Source organism: Argentina anserina, chromosome 4, assembly GCF_933775445.1.
Source record: "Argentina anserina chromosome 4, drPotAnse1.1, whole genome shotgun sequence".
NCBI lineage: Eukaryota > Viridiplantae > Streptophyta > Magnoliopsida > Rosales > Rosaceae > Argentina > Argentina anserina.
In genome coordinates, this window is record NC_065875.1 from 6,374,065 (window position 1) to 6,387,065 (window position 13,001).

Consider the following 13,001-nt stretch of genomic DNA (forward strand, 5'->3'; position numbering starts at 1 on the left):
AACAATACCAAAAATAAAAGGAAGAAAAAAAACTTTAACAAAATTTCATGTTGGCGGATGAGTCCCTAAAACAAAGAAAATATCATAATTCTTCTCATTCATCGTCACTTTCTCCATTGTCATAGTTTTCATTATTGGCATTTTGTTGAACATTTGGTTTGGTATCTACCCACATATGATTGGCAATACTCATTCTCCATTCATTAGCATTATCTCTCTGTTGTTTCTTTCCATGGGCAAATTTATTGTTTGTGGAAGTCAATAAATTGTTTAAGAAGTTTCAAGATAAAGAAGTCGGTGTTCATGAAATATTGATATGATTAGTATTTTTCTTTCTTCTTACATACTTTTTTCATCGTCATTGTTTTTAGGCAGAAATATCACTTTAGTCATCAAAGTATGCTTCGATCGATACTACTTGACATTAAACTTTTGAAAACTTCACTTTGGTCATCCAACTATACTACCCGTATGTCACGTTGGTCATTTTGTTTATCTTCTTTGTTACTTGAACATTAAATCATGTATGGTCATATTTATCATTCCAATTAGAAAATAATTACAATGTTGTGCTAGAAAATAAGAAAAAAAATGTCGTTTGATTGTTTTAATCTCCGAAGTACCATTCGAGTTAACAAAGAAAAACGGTGAAAATACACGGAATGACCAATGTGACATACATTTAGTGTAGTTGGATGACTAAAATGAAGTTTTTAAAAGTTCAAAGACCAAAGTGTCGATCGAAGTTTACATCAATGACCAAAGTGATATTTATTCCTTATTATTATTGTTAGCATTGGACATGTGTCCACATATGACAATGTGGTTTTAATAAGTGTAAAGATATAAGGTAAGAATATAACATAAAGAAGAAGAAAAATAATCATGGGATCGTAGGTTGGATAAACATATTAGGTTGTAGGAAAAAGAATCCGTAAAGAAAAGACAAAAAGAAAAAAGGTGGAAAATAAACATCTTTAAATACAATGATAAAGTCCATGAAAATCTTTGGTCTATATGTTAGACAATTTTTGAATTATGGTGTGTATAATTAAAACTGAAAAATTCATGAGATTCTATGAGTTTATAATTCCATAAGTATGAATGATATTTTGAATACCCACATAATTCTATTAATTTAAAAACAAATCATGATTGAATACCCCAAGACTTTCATGGATTCCATAATGACTTTTAAAAATCATAATTGAATACACTTGACTTTTGAGTTTCATAGAGTTCTTTATAACTCTCACTAATTCTGTTACGATCTGAATCTTTTTGCCTCTTTCCCATGATTGAGAGTCGTACCAAGTGTAGCGACTATAAAAGTTGACTTGTCGCTGCATACGTTTTCGGGAAAACGTCTTTCACTAAAGCTGTAGAGTTCGTCGATACGAATTCGTGGACATGAGACACACCTAAATCGGAGTTCGTATGAAGAAGTTACGAATAAAAAAAGGTATTTGGGCATTTTTGGATAATAGTATAAATATGAGAATTAAAGAGAAAAATGGGAGGAACCCATATTTTGTTCCACCCAAACCACAAACTTTAGGCCTCTGGATCTCTGCCGTCCGGCCACCATAGATTGGCACACCGGTCTCGTTTGAAAGGTTGTTGCATCCCCTGTCAATTGGTGGTAGCGCCACCTGCTCTCTCGTCGCCGTTTTAGACCGGTGAAGCCCAGAAGGTCCCCCGAAAGTGCACAATTTCGCCGATCTTCTCCTTGCTGAAACTCCCTCCTCCGGCCACCAATCGGTGAGATTCTTGCCTCATTTGAAAGATCTCATTCCATACTACAAACCCTCCAAAGGATTTAACCCAAATCATTTTGTGCTAGGAGAATCGAAGAAAAGAAATTCTAGAGTTTAAATTGGGGCTTTTCGGTTTTTGTTAAATTGAAGTGTTTAGGCTCGGATTTGGAGTCTGTGGTGAAGTAGAAAGTTGTTAGTAATCTCATTTCAATTGTGATGGTGAAATTTGGTGGTCATTGGTGGTGGTCGGAATATGGGCAGCCGGCCGCCACTTCCTGTGGCGCTTGGGGCGGCTGCCGCCGTGCCAGAGTTGTTTTCGACGGCTTTTTGAGTCGTTTGATGGATGTGAGCGGTGCTGTATTTTGTATAGAATTTTTGGAGGAGTTTTGAGGTGGAGTACACGATGAATTTCCCGAATTAATCGTAAAAGAGATGAGATCTCAATCATTAAAATTGAGCACCCTCGGTTTTATGATCCTATAATATTTTGTGGAGTATACGGAAGTCGTTGGTGAAGTTGGAGAATTTTCGGTTGAAGTTAGAACGATTTAGGTTCGGTTGATATTTTACGAATTATAGAATTTAATTCTTAATGTGTCATTTTACAGAATACCGAGAGGATACTTGCCCTAAGGAGAGCTCGGAGCACCGACATGCGTAAATATACTGTGAGTCGACATTTACTTTTAAATATATGTATGCATGACTATTGAGTTATTTATTCTTTTGGAATTATATTTTGTTTTATGAATATTTATTTGGAAATGGGATCTCCAAGAGATTGTAAAATTATTTTGGTTTCTTTGAGAAATGAGATTTATAGGAATTTACGATTTATAATTCTAATTATTTTATTTATTTTATTTTAGTTTTATTCCCTTATTTTGTGACATGTGAGACATGTTGGGATAATATATATATATATTCTATTTTGTGATAGACGGTTGGAAATCGTATGTGGTATTATTTTCGGTTATCTAAATGAGTTGAACTATGAGTGGCTTGATCCATTGTCAAAATGGTACGTAGGCAGCCTGACCAAGGTTTGGGTGCAATCACCATTATTTAGATTAAATATCGGTTAATTTTTCCTATGTTTAATGTTGGTTGCTATGTGTTTGTATCGATTGATGGTAGATATGATTTTTGAATTCTTGTATTGGTTTTGGGGTTATAGTTACATATTTGTGGTAGGGTTGTGATATGCATTGATTGGAACAGTATATTGGTTATTTATTTGTTCTCCAGTAAGCCTATTAACTCGGCTATTCGATTAGAATCAACGAGATATAAACAAGCCTTATCAACTCGGCTGTTCCATTAGAATCAACAAGGTATAGGCAATATATGTATTTATTGTTGAATATGGGGTTGTCGGAAGATGATGATATGGTGATGATATGATATGATGATGATGATTATGATGATGATGGCGATGATGCTAGCAATGTATATGTATATTCCACCTTATGGTGTCGGTGGCTATCCCGAGTAGTGCACCAAAGCCCTTTCCGCCTGGGTGGTGATGTGGTATGCCGGAAATCCCATGCAAGCTCGTTACCATCTCCATTAGCGCGACGTGATAGTTTTGGGAGTATGAGAGTACACATTTCCTTTTCCCGGAAGGGGCACATTGACGAGAGCTAGCAGAGTATTATAATATCCCTTTCCGCCTTGGAGGCGATGTGGTATTCAGAAATATCGCAAAAGCCCAATAATAAGAGTATGAGAACATTTCTGAGTTGTCCGGGAGGGGGCATAATGTATGACATATGATATGACATGATCACTTTACTGAGGACAGTGGGGATAGTTCATTTTCTAGTATTGATATTATTTTAGACTAGCGGGGACTGATTGGAGCACTTTGTGCGATGTTCTTAATATGTTTTTACCTCCATTTTTACTTTTCTTAGCCCTTCTTGTTGTAATATTGAGTCATTGAGTCGTAGTAAGTCTTGGCCAGTATTGGATGCATTTTTTGTGCTTACATAAGTTAAAAACGCAGAATTGGTCTAGAGTCCTAATTTGAGTAGTAATCCGTGTAGGACTAGGAAACCTAGTTTGATTAAGAGTCTTAATCTTTCTACGTTTTGGTCACATTGGCGATATTTTGAGAGTCATTCTTGCACTAGGAATCCTTGTTAGACTAGGAAATATAGAGCTCATATATTACATGTATCTTTTTAAGACAACAATTGTCTAGATTAGGACATAATTTTCGAAACTAATTATCTCTTACTTATGATTTTATTTTCTTATTTTCAGATTGGATTTAAGAGATAACACTAGAGGAAAACAAGGAGAAGCCATGCACATAGAGTCCTATCATCAACAAGTCATGTAACAATTAAATAGAAGAGATAAAATAGTGGAGAAAATTAAGAAATTGAGTCCTTGCCGTGAGAAGAAGAAAAGAAAAAGGAAGCAATAAATGTGAAGATTAATTAAGTGAAAAGAAGAGAGATGGAGCCATGCATATGCAACCTAAAAGCTAGAAGATGATCATTAAATGAATAAAACATTGCATGCTTTAGGGAACAAAACATGACATGATTTAGGGAATAAAACATCGCATGATTAAAGAATTAAAGCATGACATTATAATAGGAAGAAAGAGACAGTATCAAAGAGCTAACCGTGCATCATACCTTCTCTATATATACAAGGCTTCACCTCTCAAATAAGGGCACTTCTCATTTGCATTCAAGAGCCAAAACTCTAGCAAAATACTACCTCAAACATTCTTCACCAAAAACAGCAAGCCGTTCTCCCCCCTATATAAATTTCATCTCCACCGAAATCACCATTGAAGACACACCTCCAAGGTTCCTACAAGTGTGATTCTCGCAACTCATCTTCATTGCTTTGTTTGTTTTTTATTTTCTACAATACTTTGTCTATGGAGATTGTAGTATAATGTTTGTGTGAGATTATTGTTTTGTATTTAGATTCGAAATTTTCAGATTGTTTTATCGGATTTTTGGATCTTTGCTATAATTATTGAGTTTGTATTTCTATTGCTGTGTTCTAATCATCTTTCTCATACTTTTAGATAATTTTCAGATATGTGCATATGAATTTAGTGCTTGGATACAATCCCTAAGATTGTATTTGAGTGCTAGATTCATCAACCATATTGACACAAATCGAATCATGCCCTAAGTAGGTTCGGTTTGTGTTGATTAAAAGTGGTAAAAATTCTGGAAATTTGCATGTGAAACAATGGTGGGTGACGCCAGACATGAAACATGTCTCTAACAAAGATTTGGTGCTTAAATGTAATCTTGTTTGATTTCTACTCTAAGTGTTATTGAATTCGATTGCATGCAAATTTAGATTAGGCCCTAAGTCAATCTAAATGTTAAATGAAATCTTGCATGATTAGATAATCCCCTAAGGCTCTAATTGTATTGGTGTCTAAAAAGTATGTAATTGGTCAAATTAGAATACATGATAGGTTCGAACTTGTAATTATGTTGTGTAATGGTAAATTTGGTTTAAGTTTGTTAAAGATAAGTCGATCATGTAAATAATAATTTAGGTTTTATTTTAGTAGTTAATAATCAATCTCAAAGCCCCCATTATTTGTTAACACTAAAAGTTTAGAGTTCCCTTCAATTCCCCAGACTGAACGATCCCTACTTATTTTATACTAACGATGACATTTTGCAGAGTTTATTATAGACGTTTAATTAACAATCTATCAATTTGTTTTATTCTATATTTTTGTGATAAATGTTTTAATTTTGTTATAGTTTGCATATAGGACACTTGTTACACTTAGATAAAGTTTTAAGGAAGCTAAAATATTTATTTATGCTTAGTTTATTGTAAGTTATAAAATAAACGGAATAAGTAAAGTCCATTTTGTTAATATTAGCCTTAACCCTCCATTTGTACCTTGCTAAGTGATAAAGCGTTTTGTTAGAACGTCTATAAAATACCCTGAAAAACATCATCGTTAGTATAGAATAAGCAGGGATTGTTCAGTCCGGAGAATCAAAAGGGTCTCAACACTTAAACTACTACTTAAAATAAATCCTAAATTGGGGGATTTGATTTGGATTCTAAAACTACTACTTAAAATAAATCCTAAATTACTTATATACAATTGATCTACCACTCATCACATAACCAAAACACGAATTCTACTCAAGAGACATGTATGACATGCATAGAATAACATATAGGCAGCAAGTATTTTCGATTCTTCTTAAGTCCATTTCAATTCCAATTCTAATTAGAGTCCAAAACGGTTCATCTAATCGTTAAGACTTCTTAATTATTTAGAATCAACGAAGCGTTCAATCCTAAACATATGCTAAAAAGAGTTCAACATAACAAAACGTTCTAGTTAAACAACAAAGTAGCACATAAACACAATAAGTCGAATTGGAAACATGTAAGCAAGCATGGCGTCACTCATCTTGATTAGACATCCAAATTCCTAGAACTATCACAACCCTAAACAAATATCAATAATTGAAACACGAAGCGCATATTCAATCAAAGAACACTTTGGTGAATTAAATCGCAACCTTAGGAGAACCATGGCCTTGGCTTCCTCAAGCATTGATTTTGATGCACAAGTTCATGGAATAAATTGAAATAAAACCTAAATTAATTTCGAAAATACTACTGCCCTAAGCTATTACACACGGCATACATACATATTTCATGAGTTCGTACAATCAAAACATAAAACCAAAGAAGTCTGAATTTATATTCTTCATATATGAAACCGAAAATAACATCCAATAATTCATTCATAGAATTCGAAAATTGCAGAAAATAAAAAGAAAGATTACAAGCCATGGATGAATCACACATTAGAAACCTTCTAGGATGAAGCAAGGATGAAATCGAATTGGAAGAGGAGGAAGATGAGCACGGTTTGGTGATGATGGATGAAGGTTTTTGGCTTGAATTTTTTGGATGTATTTGGGCAGCAATTCGGCTAGCTTTGTGAGAGAATGGAGATGCAAAATATGAAGGGAGGTCGTGCTTTTTATAGAGGAAGGAGGAGAGGAGGGGCTGCTAGGGTTTTGAATGGGCTGATACATGTATGCATGGCTATGATCTTTTCTCTTTAATTGGATCGAATATGTGCCCCTCTTTTCCTTGTAGAACAAGCTCTTATCTCCTTATTTATCTAGGGTTACACATCATGCGCTGAGCTCCTTCTCCTTGATGACTGTGGACGGCTCCTCCCTACAATTTCTCAAGAGTTCACACGACATGGAACTCCTTGGGCTGATCACAAGGCACGGCCTCCTCTCCTATTTTCTCTCAAGAGTCTTGCACGGCAAGGACTCATATTTCTTCTCCAATTCATGCATTCTCTCATCTCCTATCTTGCACGGATGATCTCTATTTTAATTCCTTGAACTATCTCTTAAATCCAAACTTGAAAATAAGAAAAGAAAATCAATAGTAAGAGATAATGTATTTCGAAAATCATGTCATAATCTAGACATTTGTTGTCTTAAAAAGACACATGTAATAGATGAGCTCAACTAGATTAGGAAAGTTTCTAATTTGCAAAACGGAAACTTACTAGAATAAGTAAGTTACTAGAACAAGAAAGTTCATTTAGGAAAGTTTCGTAATAAGAGTTTGAGTTCAAGTAGGACTTTCCAAAATGGTACGTTTCCTAGTCTAACAAGGATTCCTAATGCAAAAAGGACTCTCAAGATATCGCCAATGCGACCAAAACGTAGAAAGATAAAGACTCCTAATTCAACTAGGTTTCCTAGTCCTATAAAGATTCCTACTCAAACTAGGACTCTAGACCAATTCTTCGTTTTTAACTCGTTTAAGCACAAATACACATCCATAACCGTCCTAAACTCCTATTGTGACTCAATGACTCGATATTACAACAATAAGGGTTAAACAAAGTACAAATGGAGGTAAAAACATATTAAGAACGCAGCACAAAGTGCTCCTATCACTAAGGTCACTTGGAGTTGAGGGCAGCTTTTATTAACACTTTAGGGCCAGTCTAACACTCAAAGTTATTTCGAGCTGAGTAAGGGGCATGCTATTTTCATTACCCTAGTTTAAGGTTTAAAAAATTGGATCTCAGAGGCACATAGACTGACATACATCTCAGTGATGGAGTCGATTGAGAAAACATCTTTTCGAGGATGTGGCCCCCGTGGTGTCCAACAAATGAGTCATACCTTGCGACTATCTTTGATTCTAACTATCCAACCTTCTGAAACAAAAGAATGAGTTTGTGTCTAGACGACGTACTTAGGCCGCACGTCTAACTCGCTTTATAACTTAGAAAATAACTTTGTATAAATAGATGTATATAGTTTCAAAAGAAAATGATATTCTAACTTTTAAGGTATATCGGATAAAGCAAGACCTTTACATGAGGCTGTTTCAGTCCATTGCACAGCTAGCTCCTCTGCTCCACGTACCTTAAATATTAGGATTGTGTGTGAATAAAATCAATTAGACTTAGTAATACTTTACACTTGTAGATTTCGTAACAATAAAAAAATAAAAAATAAAAAAGAAATAAAATAAAAGAAGAAAAAAATAATGAAGAATAAAAGAAAATATAAATAATAATAATAATAATAATAATAATAATAATAATAATAATAATAATAAATGATTAAAGGAAAGAAGTTCTAACTGGGCCAGAAAGTTTTGTTATTCCATTCAAGGCTTATGTTATTTCCAGGAAAACTTCGTTCGCATTGGGTTGGCCAATTTGTTGTTATTAACGTGTTTGCTCATAGTGCAGTTGAGATTCAAAGTGATACAACAGGGAAGACATTCAAGGTGAATGAGCATCGACTTAAGCCCTACTATGAGCCATTTGAGGAGCACACGTATGAGAGGAAATTGTGAGAGATGCGCCTAAAGGAGAATGAACATGAGAGAGTCTAGGCTAAGAGACTATAAAACTCAAGCATTGCATGGGAGGCAACCTATTTCAACCGTATCTGTGGATGAGTCGTCTACGGGAGTTTGAATTTTCTAATCTCTTCACTCTTATGGTTGAATTGTATATGTGATTGTATTTTATGCTTGTGAATTACATTCTTACTATTGAGGACAATGTAATTTTTTAAAGTGTGGGGTATGTTTACAAGTTTGCTTTGTGTTTATTTGTTTCTGTTAAAAAAAAGTTCAAAAAAGAAAAGGCTGCTTGGCGCGATCCATGATCCAAAAATACAAGATCAGGCTAGGAAACGAATTATACCTCTTATGGTTTATATTGCGTATGTAAGGTTTGCTGGTCTGTAAAGGCAAAGCTTCTCACCTAATCGAGAATTACTTTGGGTATGTTTGCTTTATTTGAGTCAATTGAGTCTTAGGATGCCCCTAAACTCTAGGATGATTATGTCTCTAAATACATAGATGATAGTTTTGCATTCTATAAGAATTGAATTGTAAGTTTTATTAATAATGTGAATTTTGTATCAACATGTGAGATTTGGATTGATTGATCATGGCATACATTTTTGGTCAGTTTAAAGTCTATAACAACTTGTGATTTTTTTAGCCTATATGTACTTTTTTCATGAGATATAATATGAAATTTCGTGGTTGTTCATGAATCTCACTATTCTTTGCATATTCAATAGCTATGTGTCATAGCTTTTAATGGACTCTAGAATTTACTAGAACTCATTTTTGTGACTCTAGAAACTTTTAAGTCATAAAATGCTCTGCTTTTGAAAAGTTATGGATCATTTCTAGGAATACCACCACTTTAGCCAAACAGCCATGTATCCTTTTATGTGCCATGTTTGAGAGCCCTTAGTTGAACCCCATTTAAGCCTATATTGAGCCTTTTCTTCATCACCTATGTTATCTCCATGCTTAGTATAGTTACATCCACCTTGTCCTATAGACTTGGCAAAATTCTTGTTGAGATGATGTTATGATGATGCATGAAATAAGTGTGGGGTGAAAGACATGTGAAAAAAGAATCAACAAGCTTTTTAAGCAAGCATTGCCAAAAAAGAAAAAAAAATGAATGATGAACTCGGCAAGAAAAGAAAAAAAAGAAAAAAAAACTATGTTGTCTTCCATTTGTGATTTGGAGTTGAGTTGTAATTGAAGGTCTAAAACTTTTTACTTGACCTTTGTCCATGTTCACTTTGTGGTTATAATGATGATTGTGCCCAACTTGTTATATTCGGCCCCTGATGGTGTGTGGTGTCATAATGATGATGTTTACTCTGCTAAGTCTATATGATTACCTTTGTGATTCCTTGATATTTCATGCCTTTAGCTAAGCCTAAACATTTACATTATCTAATGATCCTAATGATTTTGAAAATGAGCAAATCTTGGTTTGTGGAGATGATTACAAGAGTTGAGCATATGGTTTTGGTCCATTTGTGCACTTAGTTGTTAAATGAGGTTTTCCTTTGTTATTCACAAAGTGCTTTCATTTGTTGAAATATGCAAGTTATTTGATGCCTTAATATCAGTTCTCTTGCATATACTTGTGTGTGAATGATAACCATGAATCTGAGTGAAAAGAAGAGAGTATGCCTTGTGTGGAGGATTTGATTGCCGAAACATGTTAAATGCTTATTGTCTCGTATTTGACTTATTCATAGTATGAAGCATGTTTATGAAACTTAGAATTTATGTGCTTACATTCAAATGCTTAAACTTGAAAGCTATGTGTTTTGAGATTCTGAGGCAATCATTTAGGAGTAATATTGTCTTGTTTAGTTTTGTTTTGCTAAGGGACTAGCAAAAGTCAGGTGTGGGGTAGTTGATAAGAGCACTTTGTGCGACGTTCTTAACATGTTTTTACCTCCATTTGTACTTTGCTTACCACTTATTATTGTACTATTGAGTCATTGAGTCGTAGTAAGAGTCTTGGGTGGTATTGAATGTATTTTTGTGCTTACATGAGTTAAAAACGTACCATTTGAGAAAATCTTACTTGAACTTAAACTTTTATTCCGTAATTTTCCTAATCTTACTCTCCTATTCTAGTAACTTACTTGATCTTTTTATATGAATTATCTTGTCTTTTATAATTTTCAGATTGTACAATGAAGGAAAAAAATAGAGGAAAAGTCAAGCAAAGGAGGAAAATAAAGAAAGAATGAGACACCTACAAAGGAGAAAAAAAAATGAATTTATCAAAGGAGATTGCACCCACCAATGACAAAAATAAGTGAAAGAAAAAGAGAGAAAGAAAAAGAAAGAGAATAAAAAAAGATAATGCAAAAGAGAAAGAATGAGACACCTACAAAGGAGAAAAGAAAGAATTTTTCAAATGAGATTGCACCCACCAATGACAAAAATAAGTGAAAGAAATTGAGGAGAAAAAAAAGGAAGAGAATAAAAAGAGATAATGCAAAAGAGAAAGAATGAGATATCTAAAAATGAGAAAAATAATGAATTTATCAAATGAGATTGCACTCATCAATGACAAAAATAATTGAAAAAAAATTAAGGAGAAATCCATCACCGGTTTGGAGATGACATTCATTTCGCAAGGAAGAATAAGAAGTACGTACGTAGATTGAAAACCTAGTTGCATACGTATATGAATTATGAGCCAATAGTGACTAAGGAAGTCGACCTGGAATCCCTTGAATTGAAGAACAACAGGGAAATGCTGGGAAACCATGCATATAGATCGAATGTTCTTAGTTCAGAACGTTAATCACCTAAAGAGCGAAGGATTCAAAATACAAGCAAATAAGAAGCCAGGTAAGTAATTAAATGTAGTTGTTATCACGACCGGGGCGAGTCCAATATTCTAACTTCACTAATTATTTTATAGTATAAAGGAAATATTTTATATGCTGATCTAATATTGTATACGAAAAAAGTCTAAAACTTTATTCTTTTCTCATATTTTTTTATGTAAGATTCTTCTATTTTAGTGTTTATTAATTTAATTTTTAAATTTATAACTTATTTATTAGATAAATTTGTTCTTTTTATTTTAATTTTAAGTTGTGAGATGGAAAAATTTTACAAATAAATATCGGACGAGATATCATCTCCTCTTATACAGAATGAAAGATAAAAACAAAAGTGGAATAGCTTCATTTTGATGATAAATATCTACATACTTAATTTAAGGATGACAGAGTTAAAAAAAATCTGCAGTTCGCACAAATAAGAGTAATATGTTTTTGCCCCTATTCTTATAAGTTCCTGATTCCACCACTAGTTGTTATTGATTTTTTAGTGGTATATATATGTATTTATTCACGAAGTAGAGAAACTAGATAGTTTGACCAGAGTAGACTAATTTCATGCACTACTAAGTTTGAGACTACTATATACTTCTCTATCAAAGTAATTTACATATGAACGTACTTACTATGTACAGATACGTAGACTGATGTACTTACTATGTACTTACATCATGTATATATGCATGTCTCGATCGATCACCGGGAGTACGTCAGGGTCATCATAGAGGTGGGTAATAGTTCAGTAGATGATTGCATGTTAAATATTGGTTGTAACTTTGTATACTACACCAATTGACGCCCTGATGAGTAATGTTTGGAGCAGTACGTCCATCAAGACTTGGATTCTACAAGCATGAAGATAAAAACATGGAAAAGCTTAGATGGTGCACTTCCCAAAAGCTATCAGGATATTATGTTCCACAATGAACAACTGTATACACTGAGTTGGAACGGCCGAACGGGGAAGCCAAGTAGAACTTAATTTGGGACTTTAGGAAACCACTTCCTGTGAAAATCACGTTACACTTTATTGGCATGTTTACTTAATGGGAATGAAATGGAAAAGTGAGAGAATGATTTCGGGTATAGAGAATTCAAGTGTTTATTTACACATGGTAGAATTGTAATAGGTGTTGGTCTCACCTCTTCATTATGAATTAAATGCTTAACAACCTAGAATTGAAAATCTAAGGGGGAAAGTGGGCTTGAGATTGAAACATTAGGAATCGATATTTATTCCGATAATATCATCTATTAATATTATAGATTTTCCAAAAAAGATGAGAAATATGTTTTTTTTGTCTAATCCTTGTGACTTCCTTAACTTAAAAAATAATACAAAAATAATTTTGACAAATTTTAGCACAAGAGAGTTATATATATATATATATATGTAGGAAGTTGATGTTAATATGTAACCTCGTGATTATAATATATATATATATATATATATCAAATATATATAGACTGTTTACAATAAGAGTGATTGAAATGTATAACTGTATTTTTAGGGTTAGTTTAGTAATTAAATTGG